General features: G+C 50.5%; 1 long non-coding RNA gene across 1 annotated transcript; it reads right to left on the minus strand.

Moving 5' to 3' along the window:
• Positions 1-6,148: 6,148 nt before the first annotated feature.
• On the minus strand, positions 6,149-6,783 carry LOC147366457 (uncharacterized). The gene is made up of 2 exons (XR_015132264.1): positions 6,485-6,783; positions 6,149-6,301 (listed from the first exon to the last, which is right to left on the minus strand). It is a non-coding gene; the product is annotated as an uncharacterized LOC147366457 (long non-coding RNA).
• Positions 6,784-11,965: the final 5,182 nt, after the last annotated feature.

Raw genomic sequence — 11,965 nt, forward strand, 5'->3', positions numbered from 1 at the left:
CACATCAGATTAAGGACCACCCAAGGACCTCATGCTGGGAAAGATCGAAGGCAAAAGGAGAAGAGGGTGAGATGGTTAGATGGTTAGATGGCATCATCAATTCAATGAATTTGAACTCGGGCAAACTTGGAGATGGCTTCCCCGATAGCTCAACTGGTAAAGAATCCAATGTGGTCTTGCAATGCGGGAGACCTGGGTTCGATCCCTGGGTTGTGAAGATCCCTTAGAGACAGGAAAGGCTACATACTTCAGTATTCTGGTCTGGAGAATTCCATGGACTGTATAGTCCATGGGGTCGCAAAGAGTTGGACACGACTGAGCGACTTTCACTTTCTTTTTCAAACTTGGAGATAGTGAAGGACAGGGAGGCCTGGTGTGCTGTAGTCCATGGGGTCGCAAAGAATCAGCACAACTTGGCAGCTGAACACCAACACACCTGCGATGGGTCTGTTTTCAATCAGTTTTACATGAAAAAAAGAAAAGGATGAGTTGACTCTTTGGTCAAGTGAGGCCTTAGTGCTCAGGGCTTAACTTAGCGAAGGGGGCCTCGGGGTACTCAACTCAACCCCTCACGCTTAGTGACAGAACCCTTGCTTCTGACTGAAGTGGCAACATGGCCAGTGAGAATTACTTCTCTCTCCACAAGTCCCTTGATCTGGAAGTGGCTGTGACACCCAGCAAAGGAAGTGCAAGTACAGTTCCTTGGGGAGGGCTGTCGGAAGGACCAGGGCAGCTCTTCACCGGTCACCTCTTTCCTTCCTGAGCCCAGGGTAACATGGCCGTCCTGCTGCGGTAGGGATAAAAGCCGTGGGTGGAAATGGTGGGTGAGGCTCAAGAGGAGCCGGGGGCCCTGGGGGCTTCCGTGAGCCTCTGTGCTCTCTCCGGATGGACCCCTTGTCACGTGAGGTGATAACCTCTCCTTTGTAGGTCAGGGGTTGTCAACCAGGAGCAGTTTCCCTCCACCCCAGAGAGACCGATGGAGGCATTTGTGGCTCTCACAGCTGGTGAGGGTCCTGCTAGTACCAGGCATGCTGTGGACCCAGAAACCCTCCACCCCATTCAACAGAGCAATATCCGCCCCCGAAGTCACAAGGCCGAGGTTTGAGAAAGACAGTTTCAAGTCACCTGGCAGCTTTTTTGTTAGCCCTCATTTAGGAAGTAGTAGGAGACACAGGAAGAAGTTTCCTTTACAACAACAACAAAAAAATGGATCCTCTGATTGGGAAGACTCATTGGGTGTCCCCTCAGAGGATAATTTGGCATCACAGCACAGCCCTTGTGTACAGAAAGAACACGCTCAAAGGTCGGATAAGGAGTGGTCCCCATGACGTGGACACAGCACGTGCTCTGAGCCTGAGGGCCCCCGTCACTGCACGGTGTATTTAGGGGTCTCAGGGCACTGCTGAGGGGTTAGGAAGAAACCCTTTCCCATGATACCCTAGAGATTAAAAGTAAGTGCCCTCCCTTCACACGACCCCAGCAATAGTTACCAAGCTGTTTTTCCACAAGTTTCCAGAGTCCTTTGACACAGATAGTATATACGTTGGACTTTTTCCAGGTTAACACGTGGACCCATCACTTTAAATTTAAAGGTTCTTCACCTGGAGAAACATCAGAGTTTGAGTAACAGTATACTGAGCATATCTTGCTCCTTGGAAGAAAAGTTATGACCAAACAATATAGCATATTAAAAAGCAGAGACATTACTTTGCCAACAAAGGTCCGTCTAGTCAAGGCTATGGTTTTTCCAATAGTCATGTATGGATGAGACAGCTGGACTATAAAGAAAGCTGAGTGCCAAAGAATTGATACTTTTGAACTGTGGTGTTGGAGAAGACTCTTGAGAGTCCCTTGGACTACAAGGAGATCCAACCAGTCCATCCTAAAGGAAATCAGTCCTGGGTGTTCATTGGAAGGACTGATGCTGAAGCTGAAACTCCAATACTTTGGCCACCTCATGCAAAGAGTTGATTCATTTGAAAAGACTCTGATGCTGAGAAAGATTGAAGGCAGGAGGAAAAGGGGACGACAGGGGATGGGATGGTTGGATGGCATCACCAACTCAATGGACATGAGTTTGAGTAAACTCTGGGAGTTGGTAATGGACAGGGAGGCCTAGCGTGCTGCAGTCCATGGGATCACAAAGAGTCGGACAAGACTGAGTGACTGAACTGAACTGAACTGAGTGTATCAGTTGAAAGCAACTATTTACTACTTAAAAATAAATGCATCCTGAGTCTCACAACATTGAAATCTTGGTAATTTACTCCTTAAGCCCCTCCCCCACTGGGCCCTCCCCCAGCCACCGTCTTCCAATTCCAGCTCCCTTCTGGGCCCCCTATACCCTAAGCCATCGGCCAGCCGGTAAGCCCTCTGGCGTCAGGATTCTTCCCTCATCCCCTAATGCCATTCTCATTCCACCCCTCCAAATCCATCTGCCATTTTTCCAACTGTCAGAGCCCTGCTCATTAACCGACTGGTTAACCTGATAATCTCAGTTCAAACAAAGGTGTTTCCAGCTGGGAGTGGGTTTCTTTCCCAGTGCCTTCTCTCCAGCACCTGGAGTATGGTTTGTGTTTAAACAGGAGCCTTCAAAGGACACAACCTCTCTACCAAGTGGTGGCTGGAGTTTCATTCATCGATGTAGGTCAGTGGGGACAATAACTTTGATTGAGGAGCTTCTTCAGGACCCACCACACCTTAATGACAGACCCGTGTGCTGAGTGGACTTCCAGGTGGTTCAGTGGTATAGAACCTGCCTGCCAATGTGCATTTGATCTCCGGGTCAGGAAAATCCCCTGGAGGAGGAAATGGCAACCCACTGCAGTATTCTTGCCTGGAGAATCCTGTGGACAGAAAAGCCTGGTGCGCTACAGTCCATGGGGTCACAAAGAGGCACTCACATGCAATGTCACATCCTCACAGCGACCAGGAAGGGAGGACATAAGTGTCTACATTTTGCAAATTTGGAGAAAGCAGGTCACAGAGATTGACCAGTTTTCTTTCCCAACAAACCCAGGTGTGTCTTTCATCCAGGCAAGCCCTCCACCCGGCCTTGCATCCAGTTGGCCTCTTGTCGGATCCCCTTTAGAAGTCAACCAGTTGTCCGGCCGTCCAGCCCAGGTGGGCTCACAACATCTGCTTCCACGTTGCAGAAGAGGCCTTGGTCCATGGTGAGCCTTCGATGGTGCCTCCCTTTTTGCTCTCCTCTGAGATGACCTCCTCAGCCGTCCTTCCCAGCTCTCTGCCTACTGAGACCTGCTAAGATGTTCAGGTGAGACAGAAGCTGATTCACCAGTGCCCTGTCTCTTCTCCTAGGCTATCCTCATGTTCATGTATGAACCTGCTTCTGAACTCTGCAGCCCAGAGAAGACTCGGCAAAGCTGGGGGGCCACTGTGCCTGCAGGCTCCCCTGCTGGGGGGCCACCCCTCAGCCCACCTAAGGAATTCCACACAGGGCATGGTCCAGTCTTTGTGTCAGCCAGCCTTCACCAGTACCCCTCATCCCTCCCACCATGTGGATCATCAGAATCAAAGCCCAGGGTCGGGCTGGAATCCTGTACTTCCCTTTTCCCCCAAAATATCTACCTTGAAAGAATTTTTGCAAATCAAATCATAAGCGCATTAGAGTTAATTATATACTATTAAATTCACTGCTGTGGCAAAGCCTTGGAAAATGAAGAATCTTTTTCTAATTAAAATAAACAAATTTCAGTTCACCTCTTTGCTTTCCTTCTCTGTAACACCCTCTGAGTGAAAATTAGACACAATCCTATACCCAAATATGTTGCAAAACAAAGGTTAGACATCTAAGAAACATCTCATGAACCAGAACTCTTGACCCTTTTTAAGCATCTTCAAGAATGGATTTCAGCCTGTACTTTTCTTCCAGAAGATTTCAAGGGTTTGGGGAGCTGGAGGAAGTGGAGGTTTGGAGGGCGGGGGGTTGGACACAAAACAGCTAACCATACACTCTCCATCCTGGGATTGGAAACATGGCCATAGTCAGAATCTCTGAAGCAAGAATGAACCAGAGTCTTCTCTGAGTCCAGGGGAGACTAGCGTGATAATAAAGCCTGCATATTCAATTCTGCAACTGCACTTGGGCTCCGTTTATGTAATTTGCATAGGAATTTCAGGAATGTGAGGGTGTGAACTATTAGCAACTCCCTATATAATTATTAAGGGACTTTTTTTTTTTTGCAGAGTCAAAAATTGTTACGGAGCTTAAATTCAGGCTCAGAGGAATATTTCATCAGGTTTTCTTTAAGTTTCAGACCAGTGGAAATCAACTAATAATGGAGCTCACTTTGGTAAAAAGTGATAAGGCTGAGGTTTCTGATTAGAACTCCAAATGCCTTAAATAGCTCCCGTAATTAATTATTAAGAGAAGTAGCTTTCTTTTCCATGGAGAAGACTAGAGCTGTGAGAAAGGGGGAAATAGAAGATGTCAGTACAGGAACTTTGGGGGCAGCGAGAGCTTTAAACGGGATTCACGTGGGTCAGCATTTCAGGACTGGAGATCCTCCTTGTGAGGAAGTGCCTCCAGGAGACATTTTCACCCTCAAAATGTCATGAGAAAGAAAGTGCCGTTCTTCCTTTCAGCTGAAACCGTTCACTGCTGGGGGCCAGGAGGGAAATCAGACCCTCGTTCGTGTGTTTCCTGGCTGTGGTTCCCAGACACCGGTCTGCCTCACGGAAAACACGTGCCAGACACAGGACGACTGGTCTCGCAGCCGCACGGGAGGGTCTAGACGGTGCCCGGGGGCAGCACCCAGGCTGTGAAGGGGTGAAGAACCCACGCAGCCAGCTAGATTCATTTCCTATTTTTTGATTCTTGGAGGCCAACTTTCATTTCCCCAAAGTACATGCCGCGTTGGCATGAAGCTCCCAGCCCGGCCACCCCTGGCAGGAGCTGTGCACAGAACCTCGAGATGTGGTACAGACTTAGAGAATGGACTTAGGGTTTGCCAAGAGGGAAGGAACAGGGGGAAGGGATAGTTCAGGAGTTTGGGATGGACATGTACACACTGCTGTATTCAAGATGGATGACCAACAAGGACCTGCTGGGCAGCACAGGGAACTCTGCTCAGTGTTATGTGGCAGCCTGGAAGGGAGGGGGGTTTAGGGAAGACTGGATAGATGTATATGTACGGTTGAGTCGCTTTCTGTCTGCCTGAAACTATGACAACCTTGTTAATTGGCCATGCCTGCTCAGTCGCTGCAGTCCTGTCCGACTCTCTGCGACCCTATGGACTGTAGCCCATGAGGCTGCTCAGTGCATTGAATTCCCCAGGCCAGAATACCAAAGTGGGTTGCCATGCCCTCCTGCAGACTTTACTTGGTTCTACTCTAATATAAAATAAAAAGTTTAAAAAAAAAAAACAAAAACAAACCCTTGAGATTTGGGACTAAAGGCTTTAGAAGCACAAAATTCCACCAGCTCCTGGACCTGAGACCCGGAGGCATTGTCTCCTCGTGGCCATACTTCCGGGAACCTGGCTGGACAGCGGATTCCGGGTGGACAGAGCTAGGACAGCAGGTGTCCTGCGGCTGGTGTGTGCATCTGTGTCGCTCTGCACATCTGTGAGGCACGTGCGCTCTGGGCTTTGTTAGCAAGAACAAAAATCATGATGGCCTTCCGACACCCTCGGGCTTAACGTGTAGCTCTTTTCTTTTTTTCCTGCTTGGCTGCAAATGTACAGAGGAAGTGAATCTCCACTGCTGATGACCTCATTTCCACTGTTTCTCAATGAGGTGCTGGCCTGCCAGAAGGGCGCTTACTCAGCCGGTCACTGGGCCGAGGGGCGTGGAAGGAGCTGCAGGCAGGGAGGGTGGCCTCATCGCCCTGGGCTCCGCTGACCCCAGCCCCGCAGGCCTCTGCCCTCAGGAGAGTGGTTGGTTGGGGGCCCTTCCTGAGATGAAGCGAAGAGAAGTAGCTACTCCCAAACATGAAGAGCGCGGGTGGACGGGATCCGCTGGACGGGGCGGGGGCTCTGGTTCTGTGCACAGATACCGGTGCCGTGACATTGACAGAGGTTTCCTGTGTTTATGCCATGGAAATGAATCACCCAACAGAATCAGCAAAACATCTATTATTGATGACGTTGGCCAAACCGGAGCTAAACTGACTCTTTATCCAGATCCAGTGACCATGAAAAATGACTTTTATTAAATCAATAGATCAATTCAAAGCCAATAAGTCAAGGCATCCAGAGGTCGATCAAAACAGTGTTTTAGCACAGGGAGCACAGAGGTCAGGTCTGCACAAGGCTGAACATTTCCAACACACCAGGACCACCTACGAGCGAGAGGAAAGTTAAAAACGATATGCTTTTAAATGAACTGTACTTCAGTAAAAAATTTTTAAACATCAATTATATCTCAATAAAATATCATTTCTTCAATTTTGAAGAAAAATAGAGACAGGCACTGATTTGCAGTTACAGACATTGTATACGTGATGCAAAGAGGTGATACACACCGAGAGCTCTGTAGAGAGCAGCTCTCACTGATGGTAAAGCGCTTCTCCCCAGCAAAGCCCCGTGCCAGGCATTTTCCGTCTCATCCAGTCCTCCTGTGGCTTGTGTCCAATTTGCAGTTGGTAGTAGCCCCATTTCACACGTGAGAAAGTCGGGGCTCCAGGCAGGGTTGGAGGGTGGCGAAGAGCAGAATGTGGACACATGGAGACCAGATTCCTGACCACTGGAGGGGGGTCTGTGTGCAGCGGTTTCCCGCTGCGGCCGTGGGGTGGGGGGAGGACGTCTGCGCCTCAGGACGCTCCGGGGCCCTCCTCAACCCCCCACCTTCCCTCACCCCCTCACCTCCCCCCCCCACCCCCCCACCTCCCTACCTGCCCCCAGCCCCCCACCTCCCCACCCCCCCACCCCCCCACCTCCCTACCTGCCCCCAGCCCCCCATCCAGCCTGCTCACCACAGGCCTCTTGAGACCTCTGGTCCCAGCTGACTGGACCCGGCCTCCCCAAAGCTGGTGTCTGATCCTCTCCACACACACGCTCACATTGTCTCACATACACACACGTACACGGACAGGCACACAGACAGACACACACACAAACACATAGGCTGACACACACACTGTCTCATACACATACATATGTGAACAGACACACACTGCCTCATACACAAGCATAGGCCTGCACACACACTGTGTCTTACACACACACTCACACTGTCTCACACACATACTCACACATACATGGACAGACACATATACTGCTTTACACACATACACATGCATAGGCCAATATGCACACTCTCACTCTGTCTTACACACTCACACTGCCTCACACAGAGACACACATACACACACACTCCATCTCACACACATACACACACAGTCACACACACACACAGAGGCCAACACACACCCTGTTTTACACACACACACACACACACACACTGAGACTGTTTCACACACACATACATACATGGACTGGCACACAGGCACACACATCCACTCACACTGCCTTACACACATACACACTCACAAATGTAGGCACACACATGAGCACATGCACACCATCAACACGCACTGTCACACCCTAGCCACACACCCACAGGGGTTCGCTCTCACAGCAGCCAGGACCCCAGGCCATCCAGTGAGACCCGGGTGCTTTCCTCCTTACATCCCTCCCCCATCCCTGCCCCATCATGGGCTCGAATCGCAGGCGGAAGATTGAGAAACACCATGACTCTCTCATGTGAACGCTCGGAAAGGAAAGCACCAACGGGGGTGATGTTGAAATAAGAAAGGGGAGCGGGTTCTGAAGATGGCCCTGGGTAAATCAGAGAGAGACCGATGCGTGCTGAGGGCCGGGGGAGCTGGGTGAGCGCGATCAAGAAAGAAACGGAAATGCTATGACAATTTCTTTCAAAGCTGACATCTGAGAAGAGCAGGGTTTTGAAGCGGGGGTTGGGCTTTCTGAGGACAATCTCTGCTCGGGAACTTAAAAAACTTCTCTGAGAGCATTAGGGAGCTCACAGGCCAGGCAGCGGTGTAGACGCTGTGTCTTACACTCTTCAGCAAGGCCTCTCGTGAGGGGCTTTATGGATTTCTGTTTGCACAGTGGATTCAAACCCACTTAGGTAAACCTCAGGTTGGCGGATGAGACCTTGGATGAGACAGTGAGACAGAAGCCACACGGTGGAGGATAAGCTTCAACGAAGATGCAAACAACACGGGTTCCTGTTGTAGGGAAGGGGCGGGTTGGAGGGGGTGCTTGAAACTGTTACCCATACAAAGACAAACTGAAGAAACGAACATTGCTCCTTATTAGACACTCACATGTCAATCGATACTTCACCAAGCAACATAGAGGGGAAAATTTGCCCAAATAACGCTTTCAGATCAGATCAGATCAGTCGCTCAGTCGTGTCTGACTCTTTGCAACCCCATGAATCGCAGCACGCCAGGCCTCCCTGTCCATCACCAACTCCTGGAGTTCACTCAGACTCACGTCCATCGAGTCAGTGATGCCATCCAGCCATCTCATCCTCTGTCGTCCCCTTCTCCTCTTGCCCCCAATCCCTCCCAGCTTCAGAGTCTTTTCCAATGAGTCAACTCTTCGCATGAGGTGGCCAAAGTACTGGAGTTTCAGCTTTAGCATTATTCCTTCCAAAGAAATCCCAGGGCTGATCTCCTTCAGAATGGACTGGTTGGATCTCCTTACAGTCCAAGGGACTCTCAAGAGTCTTCTCCAACACCACAGTTCAAAAGCATCAATTCTTCGGCACTCAGCCTTCTTCACAGTCCAACTCTCACATCCATACATGACCACAGGAAAAACCATAGCCTTCACTAGACGGACCTTCATTGGCAAAGTAATGTCTCTGCTTTTGAATATGCTGTCTAGGTTGGTCATAACTTTCCTTCCAAGGAGTAAGCATCTTTGAATTTCATGGCTGCAGTCACCATCTGCAGTGATCCTGGAGCCCAGAAAAATAAAATCTGACACTGTTTCCACTGTTTCCCCATCTATTTCCATGAAGTGATGGGACCGGATGCCATGATCTTCGTTTTCTGAATGTTGAGCTTTAAGCCAATTTTTTCACTCTTCACTTTCACTTTCATCAAGAGGCTTTTGAGTTCCTCTTCACTTTCTGCCATAAGGGTGGTGTCATCTGCATATCTGAGGTTACTGGTATTTCTCCCGGCCAAACCCATATACATAAATAAAACATGATGTCCTTAAAAAGACCCTGAACCCAAAGAGCTTACGTTCCAATCAAGTCCCAAAAACAAGAATGGCAGAAACAGAGGAACACATATGTTCTTTATCGCTGTTCATAAATGTCAAGGAGTTGCTGAAATAGCTGGAATGTCTTGGAGCCCCGAGTCCCTGAAGTTTCCAAAGCTTCTTCAGGGAGTGTAATGAGGTGTGGGAGGAACGTGGGTCAGTGTCTGGGAGGGAGGCGGGCAGGCACACCCGGGAGCACACACAGCCTCAGACAAGCAGGGAAGAGGGGGCGGTGACCGCATCTCGGGGGTGGGCGGAGCCAAGGAGGATGTAGCGCAGTTGGGTGGAGCCCCCACTGTGCCTTAGGTAGGAGGGAACATCCGTGAGGATGGTAATTAAGGGCAAAATCACGGCTGGTCTTCGTCTGAATAAGCACAGTGGAAAGCCACAGCCTTGGAAGTGTAGAGTTCTGGAGCTTGCCACACCCACATACCATGGGGTAAAGTCCCAGCTTCGTTGACTGGGTAAAGTCCAGTCGGGGGTGGGGGCCATCATGCCCACAAGAAGGGAGCTCTGTGATCAGCCGGATGCCAGTAGATGATGTTGGATCAACACCATCCAGCAAGCGGTCACTAACAGAACATCAGATCTCTTGTGCTTGCCTGTTGAACATCATTTTAAAGTTATGTATGTGCCTTTCCTTTATTTTTATTTTTAATCATTTGGAGGAGAAGGCATTTTAGATACAGAAAACTTGCATAGGTACTAAATTTGGTTGTCATCTTTCCCCAGCCTCCTATGCTCCATGACAGTCCCCAGTCTTTCCATATTTCTGATGGCTTGACAGTTTTGAGCATCGCTGGTCAGCTATTCTGCAGAGTCCCTCCATTTGCTTTTTCTGATGTTTCTTCATGAATAGACCACAGTTAATGGATTTGGGGAGGGGGGAGAGACCACAGAGGTGAAGGGCCATTCTCAGCACAGCGTATCCAGAGCGCACACTGCCTCCCTGATGTGTAAATGATGACAGGAACGCAATCACCTAACCCCAGGAACGCTTGTCATCGCCCCCTCCTCCAGAACTCCTTCTTTGTAAACAAGTCACCAAGTCCAGAGGGCTGGGCTGGGGGCGTCTGTGTAAATTATTTGGAGCTGGTCTGTAAGGATGCTCATCCCTTGCCTCCCGTCTCTGTATTTATTCAGTGGTTTCTTTATGTCCACATGGACTCAGGCAGGTGCATTTTGGACTTTGCGTTATAACGCAGTACTGTGCTATTCGCTTTTGCTCCCATCGGGACAACTCTGGCTATTCCAGAGCTTTGGGGTGGCCTTGGGTTGACGCGTGTGTCCCTTTGACGTTCTGACTTCTGGTGAAGGAAGCACTTCCTCACTTTCTGCTGCTACAGCGTGGCTCAGGCTTGTCTTCCGTTTTCCCTGACCTAGTCCTGGAACGAGCCCTTTCTCCCAAGAGCCCGGGTGCCTTTTATCAGAGAACTGCATTTCGAAACCAAGTCGTGGACCCAGCGTGGGCTTCCTGCTCCTGGAATGTCCCTACGTCTGGGCCCCCCTCAACTAACAGAACTGGGAAATGTGTGTATGGATGCTAGCTCGTGTGTGCACACAAGTCTATCAGTGCTTCCGAATCCATCCCTTAGCATCTGTGCTAGGCTGCACCTGAGTTCACCCCGAGGTCTCTGGCCCTAATCTAGCCCCCCCTCCACTCCATGTATCCACAACCTCCCATCCCCGCCCGGGAAACCTGGCTCCTGCCACCCACCACTTCTCTGCTTGATCCCAGTGCACATGCGAAGCTGCTTCAGAGCTCTGAGCCCACACCCCGACCGCACACTTTCATCTATGCTTTTGAAGCACAGAATCTTCACGTATTAAACTCCGTGCATAGCGAAAGCTTGGAAATGTAAAGGTCCATGAAAGAGTCAAGATTCAAAAAGACATCAGGCGCCAGAATAAGGAATCCAAGCAAAATAGGAATGAACAGAATGCACGAGGGTTTGGAAACAGGTGACTCAAGAATAGCAGGGACCAGGCTAAACAGCCGTTCATAGGACAGGGGACGGCGTGGACGTGTTCGGTTGACCGCAAGCCCGGGGTGTGGAAGTACAGCTGAACAAAGCCCATGGCTAGAGCCGGCACCGCTGAAATAGCCTGTTCCAGCTAAGGCAGGGAAGTGGCTCAGGGCCCCGCACAGGCCTCTACACATGCAGGCACTTCTATCCACCCTCTGCAAGAGTGCCCGGGAGAGCGAACAAGAGGCATGGGGTCATGTTCCTAAAATACTACCAGGGATTAGATGTACCCGGGGCCACTCCAGGGGACAGAACTGAGACCTGCGCATCTGAGGATCGCTCCCAAACGGCTGAGACCGAGCGAGGGTTGGGGCGGGCCGTCCACCCCACACGCTGTGACCTGGGGGACAGCACACTCAGCACCCTGGAGCTCCAGGATGCCAGGGTTCCACGCTGGAGGTCATGTCCTGGAGGATGGGTCTAGAAGAAGCTGGAAGGACCGCCCCACTGGGTCGCTCATGACAAAGCTTCAGTGCAGAACTGAAAGTGGAGTCGGAGCAAGGGAGGTAGGAGGGCAGGAGAGCCAGAGCTAGGGCCAGGAGGAAGAGGGTCCAGGAAAGACTGCCCAGGTCAAAGTCTGCCTGTGGCTCAGCCCCGGCGCACTGTGTGCTCACAGGTCGCAGAGCAAAATGGACCCCGGTGAGCACAGCAGAGGAACGCAGAGTTTTGTGCGATTAG

The sequence above is a fragment of the Bos grunniens genome, chromosome 9 (assembly GCF_055505025.1).
Source record: "Bos grunniens cultivar Pamir isolate PY7600 chromosome 9, Bosgru_T2T1.0, whole genome shotgun sequence".
Classification (NCBI taxonomy): domain Eukaryota; kingdom Metazoa; phylum Chordata; class Mammalia; order Artiodactyla; family Bovidae; genus Bos; species Bos grunniens.